Here is a 14,670-nt window from a genome sequence, read left to right on the forward strand (position 1 = left end):
GAAGGTCTGGCCTGAGGTCTGCCTGGCTTCTCCACTAACTTGACGGTCTCCTCTGGGACTGTATCAAGCGTCTGCAGATGCCACGAGTGGTCTATGGCTGGTGGTCAGTGTGGCAGGCTTGGTCCAGCAGATGGACTTGGGTATCTATCATGGGGACTTTGTGCTGAGGTGGCAGTGGCCTCTTGAGCTATTACTGTTGATTTCATTTCATGAAAATAAATGTTTAATGAAAAGAAATATGAAAACTTCAAAGGACTCTCAAGGATGCAGGTTTTCACCTCACAAAATTAATTACATTAACATTTTGGCATATTTGCTTCTAATTTTCTTTCTCCCTCCCTCCTTCCCTCCTTTTCTCCCTCCTTCTCTCTCCTCCTTCTCATTGGAAAACAAAACAAAACAAAACAAAACACTACGGTTTTCAATAAAGCGATCCATGCTCATTGTATCAGTCAGGAGAATGTGGGTTGTGTTGCCGTAACAAACAGCCCCACATATCAGTGACTTTAAAGCCTCTCCTCTGAAGTGACAGCTCTCATTTTCTCTCATCTCATTTCTACATGCATAGGCCAAAGCAAGCCACACGGCCACGCCTGGTGTCAAGTGGACCAGGAGGTGCATGACCCCATCATGTGCCCCAGGGAGAGATCTGGACACTCAAGTGATCACCACACTCAGCAAACAGGACAGAAATAAGGGAGGAAAAAAGCAATATTGAAGGTGTAGAAAGTACCCACATCCTGCTCTCCAGAAGTAACCATCTCTGATAGCATTTGAGCATCACTCTGGACAAATGAAGGGAGAGAGGGAGATTTTTTTGAAGATGTTATCTCACTATAAAAGATGACTAATGGGCCAGGCACTGTAGCTCATGCCTGTAATCCCAGCACTTTGGGAGGCTGAGGCAGGCAGATCATTAATCAGGAGTTTGAGACCAGTCTGGCCACATGGCAAAACCCCGTTTCTACTAAAAATACAAAAATTAGTCAGGCGTGGTGGTGGGTGCCTGTAATCCCAGTTGCTCAGGAGGCTGAGGCAGGAGAATCACTTGAACCCAGGAGGCAGAGGTTGCAGTGAGCTGAGATTGTGCTACTGCACTCCAGCCTGGGCAACAAGAGGAAAACTCCATGTACAAAAAAAAAAAAAAAAAAGATGATTAATGAACATATTCTATTTAATTTTTGCATTCAAGTAAAATGAAGAAGAATTTGAAGAAATTGTGAAACTTCAAGTAAACTATTTCTTCAAAGATCTCTCTATGAATTTTTTTTAAGAAAGCTTCTGAAGAACATTAAAGGATGAAAATCATGGTCAGTATTTACTCACTGACTTGTGCTGATTTCAGGCGGGGTCCGCCAGCTCCCTGGAGGGAATGTGATCCAGAGCCCTCCTTCCCCTCCCCTCACCCCTCCCTTCAGTTAATGGTTTTTATAGTTACATTATCATCATTTTACAATATCTTACTCTAAAACATTCACATTATTTTTTGTAACCACAATTCCTATAATTATTTGTTATTAGTTGTATCATTTTTGTTTTTTAAAGACAAAGTCTTGCCCTGTGGCCCAGGCTGGGGTGCAGTGGTGCGATCTCAGCTCACCACAACATCTGCCTCCTGGGTTCAAGAGAGTCTCTTGAACGCAGGGTTGGTGCACACCTGCATGGTCACACCTGTCTGCAGTGCCACCCCTTCCCAGGCTGGCTGTTAGGGATTTGAAATCACTCCTGGCCCTGGGAATGTGTGGCTGAGATCAGGTGGAGGAAGGTTATGAGAAGAGAGGGTCCCAGGAGCCCAGAGGCCAGGCTGTTGGGAGGATCAAGCCTGTGGCCATGACCGTCACCAGGAATTCTATCAGGAGTGGTGTTGAGGGGGTGACAGTGACTGTAATCCTGAGTAGCTGGGATTACAGGTGCCTGCCACCACGCCAGGCTAATTTTTGTATTTTTAGTAGAGATGAGGTTTCGCCATGTTGGCCAAGCTAGTCTTGATCTCCTGGCCTCAAGTGCTTCACCCGCCTCAGCCTCCCAAAGTGTTGAGATTACAGGCGTGAGCCATCATGCCCAGCCACGAGTTGTATCTTTACATGCATTGGACATTCAGCAGTTCTTTGGCTGGTTGGATTTTATTGTGGCTTATTTATTTTTTTCCCAGAAGGGTGCATGGGTGTGTGCTCCCTAATTTGTTCTGTCAGTTCAGTTTATTTACCATACAGTAAGTGACATCCCGGAAGTGAATAATTTTGCAAGCCGTGCTTTCTTTCCTTCAAAGCCTGGTGCCTCATGGCCTTAGGAAGCAAAGGTTGCTGTGCAGAGCCTGAGGCAGGCAGTTCTCCTTGCAAACGATTTTCTCGTTTATCCTAAATGCTGGAAGGATTATTTTTCCTTGACATTCATAACTTTGCTAAGAAATCTGTGTGGAGCACTGTAGCGGATTTTCCTGAAATGTGGAGTGCTCGCTCTAATTTTGGATCCAATGCCTCCTCCCTTTCCAAGCCTGTCTCTCATCTGCTGTATTTACTGCATCATTTGCAGTACGTATCAGGGGCTCTGAATCAGGGACGCCAATTTTCTTTGAGTTGTGCTCATTCCCCAAGTCTAGGAACTGTTCTCAAATTCCCTTTTATCTCTGTCTTTTCAACTGCAATCACTATGGTTATCTCAAGGTTTTCCTCTATACCAGTAATTCCACGTTCATCAGTGTCTAGTCGTCCATTTAGTCTTTCACTAAGTATTTATCAAGTGCCGGCCAGGTGCCAGGCAAAGATGGTATTGGGGCAAAAGCATGGCAGGACAGGGAAGGCCTCCCTCTCGGAAGTGGTGGGGATAGAGAGAGGACTGGTGAAATAAACAGCACATCCAGCACGTGAGAGGTCCACAAGGGCTGTGAAGAGCATGAACCGCGCTGGGGAGGGTGGCCGGGAAGGCTCCCTGGGAAGGGTATGTTTGAGCAAAGCCGTGAGGGAGGTGAAGTCCTTTGCTGCTTCTCGTCTGTTAGGTCCACAAGGATGGACTGTCCCACATTTCTTTCCTCGGGTTCCAAATCTCCCTTTTTATCTCATTCTGCTGGCTTCTCACCTCTGGGAGTGTTGCTTTTGTGGAATTCATGTCCTCAGCCATTTGTTCTCCAGCGTGAAGCCACTGGGAGGCCACACCTGTTTCTGGCTGATGCGGTCTGGGTTGGGCTGTTTGCCTCGCTTTTGCTTACGAGATCCCCTCTTCCTTCTCCCTTCCTCTTCGGTGCCGTCTGCTTGCGCGGTTGCCATGGCATCGTTTCATTCCGCTCATGCTTGGGCAGCTTGGTCCTGACCATCCATTTGTTCTGGGGAATTGGCGTATTTGGTTCCGGTTTCTCTTTTGATGTGTTCTCTCTTGTTTTCCTTTGAAAATCGCATCTTAGAGTTTGCAAAATGATGCACACTTACCATGGGTGACTTTTGAGGCACCCCTGTGATTGGCCCCCACTTTTCCGGGATGTCTCTTTCCCCTCCAGCTTCTGTCCACTGTGGGTGTCTGGCTGCAGCCCCTGTCTCTGAGCACAGCAGAGGAAATGCTGGCTGGACTGGAAAACCCGGCTTGGTTTTCTCTCTTGAGATGGTGTTAAATGTCTACGCTGCAGCTCACACACCTGTGTAGGAGCCTCTGTGGGGATCCCACAGAGTGCCGTCTGCAGTTCCTAAGTCTTCACGCCGTGTGAAGAGGCTCAGCCCACAGTTCACGTTCCCCATTCTGGGTGCCCGTGCCAGAGCCGGGTTCACTCCTCTGGGGTCAGAAAGTGGTGAAACTCAGAACACCACCCACCTTGCTGTGTTTGTTTGGAATGAGGGGGAAGAGATGGTGGGGGCTGGGGCATGAGAGCGCCGGGCTGGAAAGGTGGGGCTGGTGGTGAGTGCTTTCCACTGAGCAGGAGCTCTGTGCTTCAGTGGCTACGGATGGTGAGGCGCAGGGCAAGGTGAACGCAGGGTTGGTGCACACCTGCATGGTCACACCTGTGTGCAGTGCCACCCCTTCCCAGGCTGGCTGTCAGGGATTTGAAATCACTCCTGGCCCTGGAAGTGGGTGACTGAGATCAGGTGGAGGAAGGTTATGAGAAGAGAGGGTCCCAGGAGCCCAGAGGCCAGGCTGTTGGGAGGATCAAGCCTGTGGCCATGACCGTCACCAGGAATTCCATCAGGAGTGGTGTTGAGGCGGTGACAGTGACTGAGGAGAGGTGTGACCTGGGGGTGAGCCGCAACTGTTGCAGGGAGGGTAACAAAGTCCAACAGCATGAATTGGGTGAGTGTGGGGCGTTCAGGACAGAGGGAGAGAGAATGGTGTAGAAGCCACAGTGAGGGACAAGGAGACCACCATGGTCAGTGGGATGTGGGAGAGGGAACAGCCCCCTGAGAGCAGACCCCATGGAGGTGGCAGGATCCTTGGAGACGGACTGGATTTAACTCGAGCAGAGTCTAAAGGTGTAGGTGGTTTTGTTGACAGTTGACTGAAGCCCGGGGGGTGTGGTGGAGGGGAAGGGAGAGGAGCCAAGGGGGGCACTGTTAGGGGAGGGATGTGCAGGGCCTTACAAGGCAGAGGGTGATGGGGTCCCTGGCTTCTCGTGAGGACTGATGCCATCAGGACATAGGGCAAGATGAACTTCATCTCAACGCCCAAGTCAGATGACGATGGCGGCGGGGTGCTGGAGGGAAGCTGTCTTGCCCCAGCCCACAGGGCTCTGAGGCAATCCCCCGGCTCCTGCCGCTGGAGCATGGGCCCCTGAGGACAAGCATCTCATTCCTAGTGGGTGGGTTTTCTTCCAGCCCTGACGATGGTCGACCCCTCCATGGCCTGCAGGGCAGGGCAGGCACTTGGCTTCTAACCCATTTTATCTTTAGGTAATTAATGCCAGTTTACGATTCCCCTGTCTCTTCTCCTTCCTGCCCTCCCTCCTTTTCTCCGGTCCTGCTTTTTTTTTTTTTTTTTTTTTTTTAATTACTTTTTTTGAGATGGAGTCTTGCTCTGTCACCCAGGCTAGAATGCAGTGACTTGATCCTGGCTCACTGCAACCTCCGCCTCCCTGGTTCAAGGGATTCTCCTGCCTCAGCCTCCCAAGTAGCTGGGACTGCAGGCGCCTGCCACCATGCCCGAATGATTTTTGTGTTTTTAGTAGAGATGGGGTTTTGCCATGTTGGGCAGGCTGGTCTCAAACTCCGGACCTCAGGTGATCAGCCCGCCTCAGCTTCCCAAAGTGCTGGGTTTACAGGCATGAGCCACCGCACCTGGCCTCTCCATTCTTTCTTTTCCTAGAGTGACTGTTTTCTATCACCGCATCCTTATTCCACCCGCCATTTGTGGATGTTCTTTACTAGCAAAGCTGTAACTTTTAGGCCTAAACCCTACTGAATGTGTTATTTATTAAGAGAGAATAAATTGCTGTGAAGAGTCAGGGCTTACATGGTTTTGAATCTTGGTCCACTCATTATCTGAGTGACCTTGAAGGAATCGCTTGGCCTCTCTGAACCTCAGTTTCCTCGTCTGTAGGAAGGAGGCAGTAGCAGTGCATAATTTGTGCAGCTGTCATAGGGATTCGCTGTGCAGTCCTTCACACGGGTGTGGACCAAAACTGTGCCCAGCAGAGGCCAGCTGCTCCCCTGTGGCCACGTGCCAGACCCTCTTCCTCACTGACCTCACCAGGCACTCAAGTTCCACATAGCAGGCTCTGTTTGCTCCACAGCAGCCTCCCCTAAAACCCTCTCCTCCAGGCAGCCTCCGGGCTTGCTGGCCAGGTTCTTAGAGGTGCCAGCAACTACCACACTCAGGGCTACAACCTGTCAGTCTCCAAAAGGCACCCTCCCCTCATGTCCTTCTTCATTGGGTCAGAGAAGATGTGGGCTGCCATTTGGTGCCAGGCTCTGTTCTGGGGGCCTGAGGGAGGTCTGAGATGAGGACAGACAGAGCGCCCCCCGCCCTGTGGAGCTGCTGATCTAATGGAGGAACCAGACTACCCCGCATACAAATGCATATCTATATAAAGCATAGAGCAGAGGGGTGGAAATGGGTCCTGGGAAGAAACATGATGCAGGTGATGGTGGCGGGCGGGAGGACCGGGATGCTAGTGGAGCTGGCAGGTTTAGACAGGGCGGTCAGAGAGGTGACACTGAGCAGAGACTTGCAGGAGGTGAGGGAGGGGCCCTGCCAATACCCAGTACCCTGGACAAGTGTCCAGGTGGCAGGAACGGCTAAAAGCAGAGACCCTGAGGCTGGCGCGTGCCTGGAGCCAGGTGAAGGGGCGGTAGGGGGTGGGTGTCACGTAGGATCTCCAGGGAGGGGGGTTGGAGTAGAGGCTGGTACGGGGGTGTGACGGGATGGATGTGCTAGAATCTTAGCAGCCGCTGCGTGGAGAGGAGACCTGTGGTCTGGCTGGGTCGGGGGCGGTAAGGGGCGATGGCGGGGAACCGTTAAGAGCTTGCAGCATCATACAGAAGAGCTGCTAGTGGTTCTGCCTGGGGCCATCGTGGGGGGATGCAGAGAGAAATAAGGGGGGAGGGCCGATCATGTTTGAAGCCTGTGACACTGGCCATATCCTTGATTTGTCCCCTGGGAAGGGGTCTTGAAACAGGACCCCACAGAGTGATTGAAAGCAGATTTCACCTCTCAAGGCTCTCTAGGAAGCAGGAGGTTGCACAGGTCCTTGCCCCTCATCCTTCCTGCCCCCCTTGTGACCCTGGTCCTAGCCTCAGAAGTGCAGTTCCTGGCTGTGCACTGATTTGCTGAGTGACGTGTCGTGGGTCACTTGCCTCCTGGGATAATCAGTTTCCCCCCTGGTTCCATGAGAGGTGACTGAGGTCCTTCCGGCCTGCCTAGTGCCTATGACAGGAGGAGAAGAGTCGTCAGCACCAATTTCCTGCTATTATGTGTCTGTTATTACTGGAAACAAAGAGCGGCGTCTGTCCCTGTCTCTGCTGATTAATGAGAGCCCATCCTTGTTCATTTCCAAGATCAAAACACAAGCAGACCTCCTCCTGCGGCCATTCTCTCTCTCTCTGCTTCCTTGAGCATCAGGGCAGAGGAGGAAATGGCGCCATCTCTTCTGGCTCTGACTCAGCCCCTGTCAGTGGCTCAGTTCAGCAAGTGTCCACCGAGGCCCCTTGGCTGGGTGCTGCGGACACAGCCAAGCCAGACGCGGTCCCTGCACTTGACAAGGGGCTCATCCAGTGGGATAAGCAGGCAGTGCACACGATATCACAGTGGGTAGGTAAGAGGTGTGCAGGTGGCCAATAATGGGGGTCCACCTTGAGGTGGGAACATGGCTTTTTAGCTGAGCCTTAAGTGATGCTTTAGGTTTGGACAGTGAGTGGGTAGCAGGGGAAGGGAAGTCCGGGCAGGAAGCAGCAAGAGAGGCATCAAAGAGCAGGAGGTGGAAAGAAGTTGGATTTCAGAGGGGCAGAGGGTACATACGAACAGGAAGGTGTCCACACCAGCCTCCCGAGAGCTGCGATGGGAGGCTTGAACCAGAGGTGGTGGCTTTGAATGACCTAGTCCAATCCCCTTCCTTACCTCCCTGTAATGTAGAGACTGGAAAACGAGACTTTCAAATTCCCAGGTTCCCTTACAGCCAGACACATGCAACCATGTAACTGAGCTCTGGCCAGTGAAAGGTGGGTGGAATTCATTGGAGAGAGCTTCTGTCTTCTAATAAAAAGACAAAGCCTTCCAAGGAGATGGTTTGTAACTTTCAGCCTTTAGCTTTTCTCTTCTTTCTGCCTGGAATGTGGATGTGATGCTTGGATGCACAGCAGCCATCTTCTGACCATGAAGACAGAGACAATCTTGAGGCTGGCGGAGCAGGAAGCTAGAAGGAGTCGGGTCTGCATGAGTTTCCTGAGCACCCCACCAGCCCTGGGCTGTCTCCTCCTGAGCAGCCACATGGTATGACTGACCATACAGGAACTGGTGGAGGTCAGAGAAGTCCCTGCCCTGCTCTGGGAGCAGCCTGTGCCTGAAGGCTATTTAGGGATCGTCCAGACTCCGAGCCTCCTGCTAATGTCTGCCACCACTTTCTCCAGGGACCTGGCTTTGCTAACTGGGGTACCCTCAGGGCCTGGCCTGGGGAGGGTGCTGAATACCTTTTTGCTGCAAGAGGGAAGGATGGCAGTAGCATCAACGGGATGAGGAGCTTGGGAGCTGGAGCGGGAAGGAGAGGAGGTGGGGAAAGCTGGGTTTCAGCAGCAACACCGTGGGTCTGCTGGATCGATGTGTGGGGCGCTGGGGTCTGGGCTGGAGAGGGACATTGGGATTTGTGAGCAGAGAGTGGGCAGGAGAAACAGTGAGGAAAGGAAAGACTGCCATGGGCTGCCCACATTTAGGCTTAGGAGGAGGCTGGGGAGCCTGCAGAGATGCTGCTGGCGGCAGGAGGTGACTGAGCGCTGTTTCCCCAGGAAGGCTTTTGCTGGGCGAGACTCTGGAAGTATCCTGGGGCTGCAGTCACAAAGGAGCGCACACCTGGCCCTTAAAACAATGGATGTTTAGAACTTCCCCTACTATGTTGAATGGGAGTGGTGAGACAGGGCATTCTTGTCTTGTGTCAGTTTTCAAAGGGAATGCTTCCAGCTTTTGCCCATTCAGTATAATATGGGGTATGGGTTTGTCATAAACAGCTCTTATTATTTGGAGATATGTTCCATCAATACCTGGTTTATTGAGGGTTTTTACCATGAAGAGGTGTTGAATTTTAGCGAAGGCCGCTTCTGCATCTATTGAGATAATCGTGGTTTTTGTCATTGCTTCTGTTTATGTGATAGATTACATTTATTGATTTGTGTAGGGAAGAAGGAGAGCATGAAGACAACTACCTAATGCCTGTGGGGCTTAAAACCTAAATGATGGGGTGATGGGTGCATCAAACCACCATGACCGTGTATACCCATGTAACAAACCTGCACGTTCAGCACGTGTATCCCAGAACTTAAAGTAAAATAAAAAACAAAAACAAAAATGGATGTTTATTCTCTCAATCTGCTGGAGGCCAGATGCCCAAAGCCAAGGTGCGGGGAGCGCAGCGCTCCCTCCAAAGGCTGGAGGGGAGGAGCCTCTCTGCCTCTTCTGCCTCTGCTGACTCCAGGCGGTCCTCAGCTGGAACACATCACTCCCATCTCTCCTGTCTTCACACGGCCGCCTTTTTCGTGTGTCTGTGTCTTCTTTCCTCTTTCCATAAGGACACCAGTCATTGGACTTAGAGCCCACCCTAAATGCAGGATGCTCTAGAGATCTTGAATCCCATCTGCAAAGACCTTATTTCCAAATAGGGTCACACTCTGAGCTTTCGGGTGGACATGAACCTTTGGGGTAGGCTGTTCAACCCACACAGGGACCCCGTGTCAGGTGTGGGCCCGGGGGGTTGCCGCCCCCAATCCTGCGTGGCAGCTGGGCTCCGAACCTCCCCACCCTGGCCACTGGCTTTCTGGGTTCAGCCCCTGCCAGGAGCCACCGCGCACTGACGTCCGTGCCGACTCTAGCTCTGTTCCACTGTTTCCCATAATTAAGCTCCCAGGCCTGAGAAAATCTCCCCTGCTCTTCCGGAGAAACGTGGACAATGCTGATAATGAGTTCTGCCTTCCGAAATTACTTGTTTCTGAGCGTTAGAAGTAATTTTCTGTCTGGGAATAATTAACTCGAAGACCTGGGTGAAGCAAGCTAAAAACGGGGGAAGTGGGTGGCTGAAAAGACTGTCTGGAGAGGACCTTGAACAAAGCCTTCCGCACTGGGAAGGCACGTCTGGGCCACGCAGAGGCCCCAGGGACCCAATTACCCCCGGGGTCTCCTCCCTCTACCACCCACCCGATGGTTCCGTGGGTTCTGATGCCTTCCAAGGGCTTCCGCTCTCCAGTGCCTTCGGGAGGAAGGGAGGTGCTCAGGGTGACCTGGGGATTGGGACTGAATGATGTGGGTTCAAATCCTGACTCTGGCATGGCTGGCCCCAGCCTCAGCTTCCTCTTCTGCAAAAAAGGATAATGGGACAGGCCACCGGGGCGGTTGGGTACGAGGGTCACGTGGAACAATCGTGTGATATGTGAGCCAAGGCCTGGTACGTAGTAGGTACTCAGGAAAAGTGGCAGAAGTGTGGGCTGAATGAAGAGAGGAGTTAAGATGAACGGGAAAAGGTACAAGGTCTGGACGTGATTCGATTCCAGCTACTTGCTGAGCAAGCCACAAGACCTGGGGCAAGTCATGTGATATCCCTGGGCAAATATAAAATGAAAAATAATACTAACAGGGTGGCGGAGAGGTGAGATGAGATGTGAAATTATCTTGCAAACCGTAAAGTGCGATCCTTCTGTGTTTTACAAATAACAATAGGAAAATCCCAGTGTCCACACCCTTCCTGCTAGGCTAGCCTTTTCTTATTACCCTGGTGGTTCTCGAAGTGGGGTTCCTGAGCTAGCACGCATCAGCTGGAAACTTGCTGGAAATGCAAAATTTAGGGCTCCACCCCAGAGCCGATGAATTCGGAGTGGGGTGGGCAATCTGTGTCGTGGCAAGTCCTCTAGGGGGTTCTGATATGTGCCAAAGTTTGGGACCCACTTTTATCATGTGGGTCCCCCTTTTCCAGCTCAGAGACCCCCAAACGCATTTGACTTCTCATCTTAACCCTCTTCTGAGCCTCCAGGGCTTCCTGGAGGAGGTGGGGCAGGAACCTTGTTCTGAAGGGTGATGTGGCTGAGGTTGCCTGATGTCCCTCCAGCACCCACTCTCCCATTCTTCAGGGGTCAAACAGGCCTGGAGCTTCGGAGAGTCATATGGCTTTGGGAATAAAGCACTGCCTTTGCCAGCTCTCCTTACAGACAGACGTGGCCTCAGGATGAAGTTTCGGCTAAGAAGATAAGCAGACTTGATGCTTAAAGGGAATTGGCTCAGCTGGGGGAGTGGCCCTTGTTAACTGTCTGCTTTTCCTCTTCCTTCCAATCTACAAGGAGAATGTGATGGCTGGAGCTCCAGCAGCCATCTTGGATCATGAGGTGACCTTGAGGACAGAAGCCATGTGTTGAGAATGGTGACACAGACGTAGCAATGCCAGCATTCTGGATAAAGGACCAGCCATCACTCCAGTTCTGAAGGGCTCATTTCTGAGTTTTTAAGGATGGGGAATGAGCTATTTCATTTAAGCTTCTCTTATTTCGGGTTTTCGTGTTATGTAGCTAGACCTATTCTGACTGGTGAAGTAGGGAGAGAGAGCTTCCCGTGGGCAGTGAGGTGCCCCTGGAGTGCACCAGTGAGGTGCACCATGCCAGGTGGCTGGGGGCTGTAGCTCAGAGGAGAGATTGAAGGGAGCAACTAGAGTCCAATGAGGGGCTCTGCAATGCCCAGGCCCGAGGTGATGGGGTCTTAGCTGGACATGATTGTGTGAACATCTTCTCCTGCCTCTGAGCCAAAACTGTCCAGCATGCAGTGTGGTGAAGACTACAAATGAGATTGGGCAGGAATTTGTCAGGGGATTGCATAGCTCAGTTGACGTCATAAGCCGTTAGGTGGTACCTCCAGGTAAAGGAAAGGGGAGGCGCTCTTGTCATCAGCTTCCCAGAGGGACAGAGACCAGCTGAGTATCAGGGAGATCAGGAAGGGACAGAGAGAGCCAAGGAGGCCACAGGAAACCTCCCAGGAGTCCCCAGGCTGGATGCCCCAGGGAGTGTTAGGGATGAAGCCAGGCTTCAGGGTGGGGAGTTAGGCCCTCAGGAAGGATTTGCTTCTTTATTTCTTCCTTGATTCAGGCCCCAAACCTGAAGAACAAGGCCTTCTCTGCTGCCCCTTGCAGGCAAGTAGCCCGATGAAAACATTGTCTCATGTCTCCTCTGCTTCCTAAGGTTTGACCCAGGGCTTAGGAAGAGCTGGCCCAGGACAATTACTTAGAAATGCTGAGACCTGGAGAATCCAGAGCCCAGTGTCTTTCCTCTCACTCCTCATTCTACAGATGAGGAAACTGAGGCCTAGAGTGGGACAGCAACTTGCCCAAAGTGCCCGCAAAGCTATAGGGGTGCCAGGACAGCACCTGCTCCCAGCTCCCTGTCCAATGCTCCTGGTGTGCTGCAGGCTGTGACCCGGCTTTCCTGGAGCCTGTCTGTACAGGCAGGGGCAGGTGACACCTGAGACCTACAGACGGGGTCTCTGCTGGGAGCCGGGGCCCGGGAGGGAGGGGCACTGAGTGATGGGGAGGGGCGTGTGCCGGAACCCACCACACACAGGGACTCTGAAAAAGATTTTGTAACTCCCGTGGAGCCCTGGCGTCACTTCCCAAAGCTAGGAAGGGAAGGCGTAGACGCCAGCGAGAGTGGGGAGCCAAGCACAGCAGTTTCTGACTTGCACTTCGGGCCCCAGTCAAGTTCAGGCTCCGAGCACTGCACATCAGCAGTGGGCGGGGAGAAGAGCCAGGAATGGTGGGAGCCCAGCTGTGAAGTCCCCACGGGGAGTGGTGCATACTGGCTGGTGGGCACCGTGGCTTGTGGTTCCAGCTCCTTCTGGTCTAGGCTGTGCCAGCCACTGGTTCCCTCTGCCAAGCTCAGCCTTGGTCTATGGCATAGTAGCCCTGACCGGGGACTTCGGGGATGTGAAGGGATTGGGGCAGCGGTCAGCATGGGGGAAAGGCTTCTTCAGAACAAGGAGAGCACGTCAGGACGTGAGACACTTGGGCGGCGATGGAGGCGCAGGGAGAGTGGGGGCTGGAGTTTCACGCCATACCAGGGAGGCAGACAGAAGGGCCAGGTTTGAATGTGCCATGACCTTGGGGTGAGATGGCCCTGACCACAGTTAACTCTAAGGGGCATGAACTGGAGGACTAGAGGGTGTTCCAGTCCCGGGACCTGAGTCAGGGAGCGCAGAGGCCATCCTGCCTGAACTCAGCTCATGCAGGCAGCCCACTCCAGCCCTGCTGGCACCCTCCTGTGACGGGGAGCTCACCTCCACACAGGCGGTCAGCCCCTCATGGGGTCCCCCTGTCCCTACTGAGCTGAAGTCTGCCTCTGTGTAGGATGCCTCTGGGATCTTAACTTCAACCGGCCTGGAGTTATTCCCAGGACCCAGCAGAGGAAATGGACGTGCCTGCCACTGTTTAGTCGTTTGCTGGTCTCCCCTAGGGTTCTGTGTGCTAATGACAACGGCCTCCACTTTCTGAGGGCTCTGGGACAAGTGCAGGGCTGGGCGCCTCTCCTGTCTGAGGTTGTCAATTCCTCACAACAAATCCAAGAGTCTGAGATTTCCTCTCTGTTCCGTAGATGAGATCGTGGAAGCACAGAGATGGGAAGTGACTTGCTCAGGGTCACTCAACTGGTCCATGGAAGCAGGATCCCAGCCGAGGTTGGGCAGTGCCACCCCCTGTGCCCTGGTGTGATCCGGTGCCCATTTCCCCTGCCTCTATGAGGACCAGGCTCCCGCTGAGATTGCCCGTTCAGGGAATGTGGTCTCAGTTCTGGACAACCTCACTGAGTGGTTCTGGCTCATCTTCTATCTTCAGGCTGATGCCTCAGGGTTTCTAGGGCCTAGACTGCACCCCCAATGAGAGAGGATCCCCCCAGTTTTGCACTCATTTCTAGCAGACCACAGCTGGCCACACAGCACCTGGATGCCCTACAGCTTCCCCGGGCTCCAGCCCAGCTGGTTCCCAACACGCTTCTGCTTGGGGCTTGGCAAGACGGCCCTGCTCGTCCAAAGCAGGCGTCCTGCTGAGCCTCAGATGCCTGCAAGACCAGTGAGGAGCTGTTCCTCCCACACACCTGGCCACACAGGAGCCTCACTGCACAGGCCAAAGCCATCACAGATTCCTCTTTCCCAGGGCTGGGGATTGGCTGTCTCTCCTCTCTGCTCCAGCCATGGTGGCTTCCTGGTGTCCAGTGCACCAAGCTCACTTCTGCCTCAGGGCCTTGGCACCAGCTGTCACCTCTGCCTGCGATGCCACTGCTCCAGCTACTGTCACGCCCACTTCTCCTAATTTGAGCATCTTCCCAAATGCCACCTCCTTGTAGGGCTTTCCCTGGTCACCCCATCTCCCATGGCCTCGCACCACCTCACATCTCTCCTGACCGTTATCCTTTTCTAATCTCTTCTTAGCATGTGGCAACACGTCCTCTTCCTCCCCCCTCCCTCCTCCTCTTTCTCCCTTTCTCCTCCCTCTCTTCCTCCCCTTCTTTCTCCTCCTCCTCTCCCTCCTCCTCTTCCTCCCCTCCTCCTTCTTTTCTTCCTCTTCTTCTTCCTCCCTTCTTCTTCCTCTTTCTCCCTCCTCCTCCTCTTTCTCCCCTTCTCCTCCCTCTCTTCCTCCCCTTCTTTCTCTTCTTCCTCCTCCCCCTTCTCCTCTTCTTCCCCTTCCTCCTTCCCTTCTTCCTCTTCCTCCTTTCCCTCTTCCTCTCCCTCCTCTCTCCTCCTCTTCCTCCCCCTCCTCCTCTTCCTCTTTCCTTCTTCCTCCCTCCTCCTCCTTTTTCTCCCCTTCTCCTCCCTCTCTTCCTCCCCTTCTTTCTCCTCCTCCTCCCCCTCCTCCTCTTTCTGCCACCTCTTTCTTTTCTTCCTCTTCTTCCTCCTCCCTTCTGCTTCTTCCTCTTCCTCACTCCTCCTGCTCTTTCTCCTCTTCTCCTTCCTCTCTTCCTCTCCTTCTTTCTCCTGTTCCTCCTTCTCCTCCTCCTCTTCTTCCCCTTCCTCCTTCCCTTCTTCCTCTTCCTC

The sequence above is a fragment of the Papio anubis genome, chromosome 16, assembly GCF_008728515.1.
Source record: "Papio anubis isolate 15944 chromosome 16, Panubis1.0, whole genome shotgun sequence".
NCBI classification, from domain to species: Eukaryota; Metazoa; Chordata; class Mammalia; order Primates; family Cercopithecidae; genus Papio; species Papio anubis.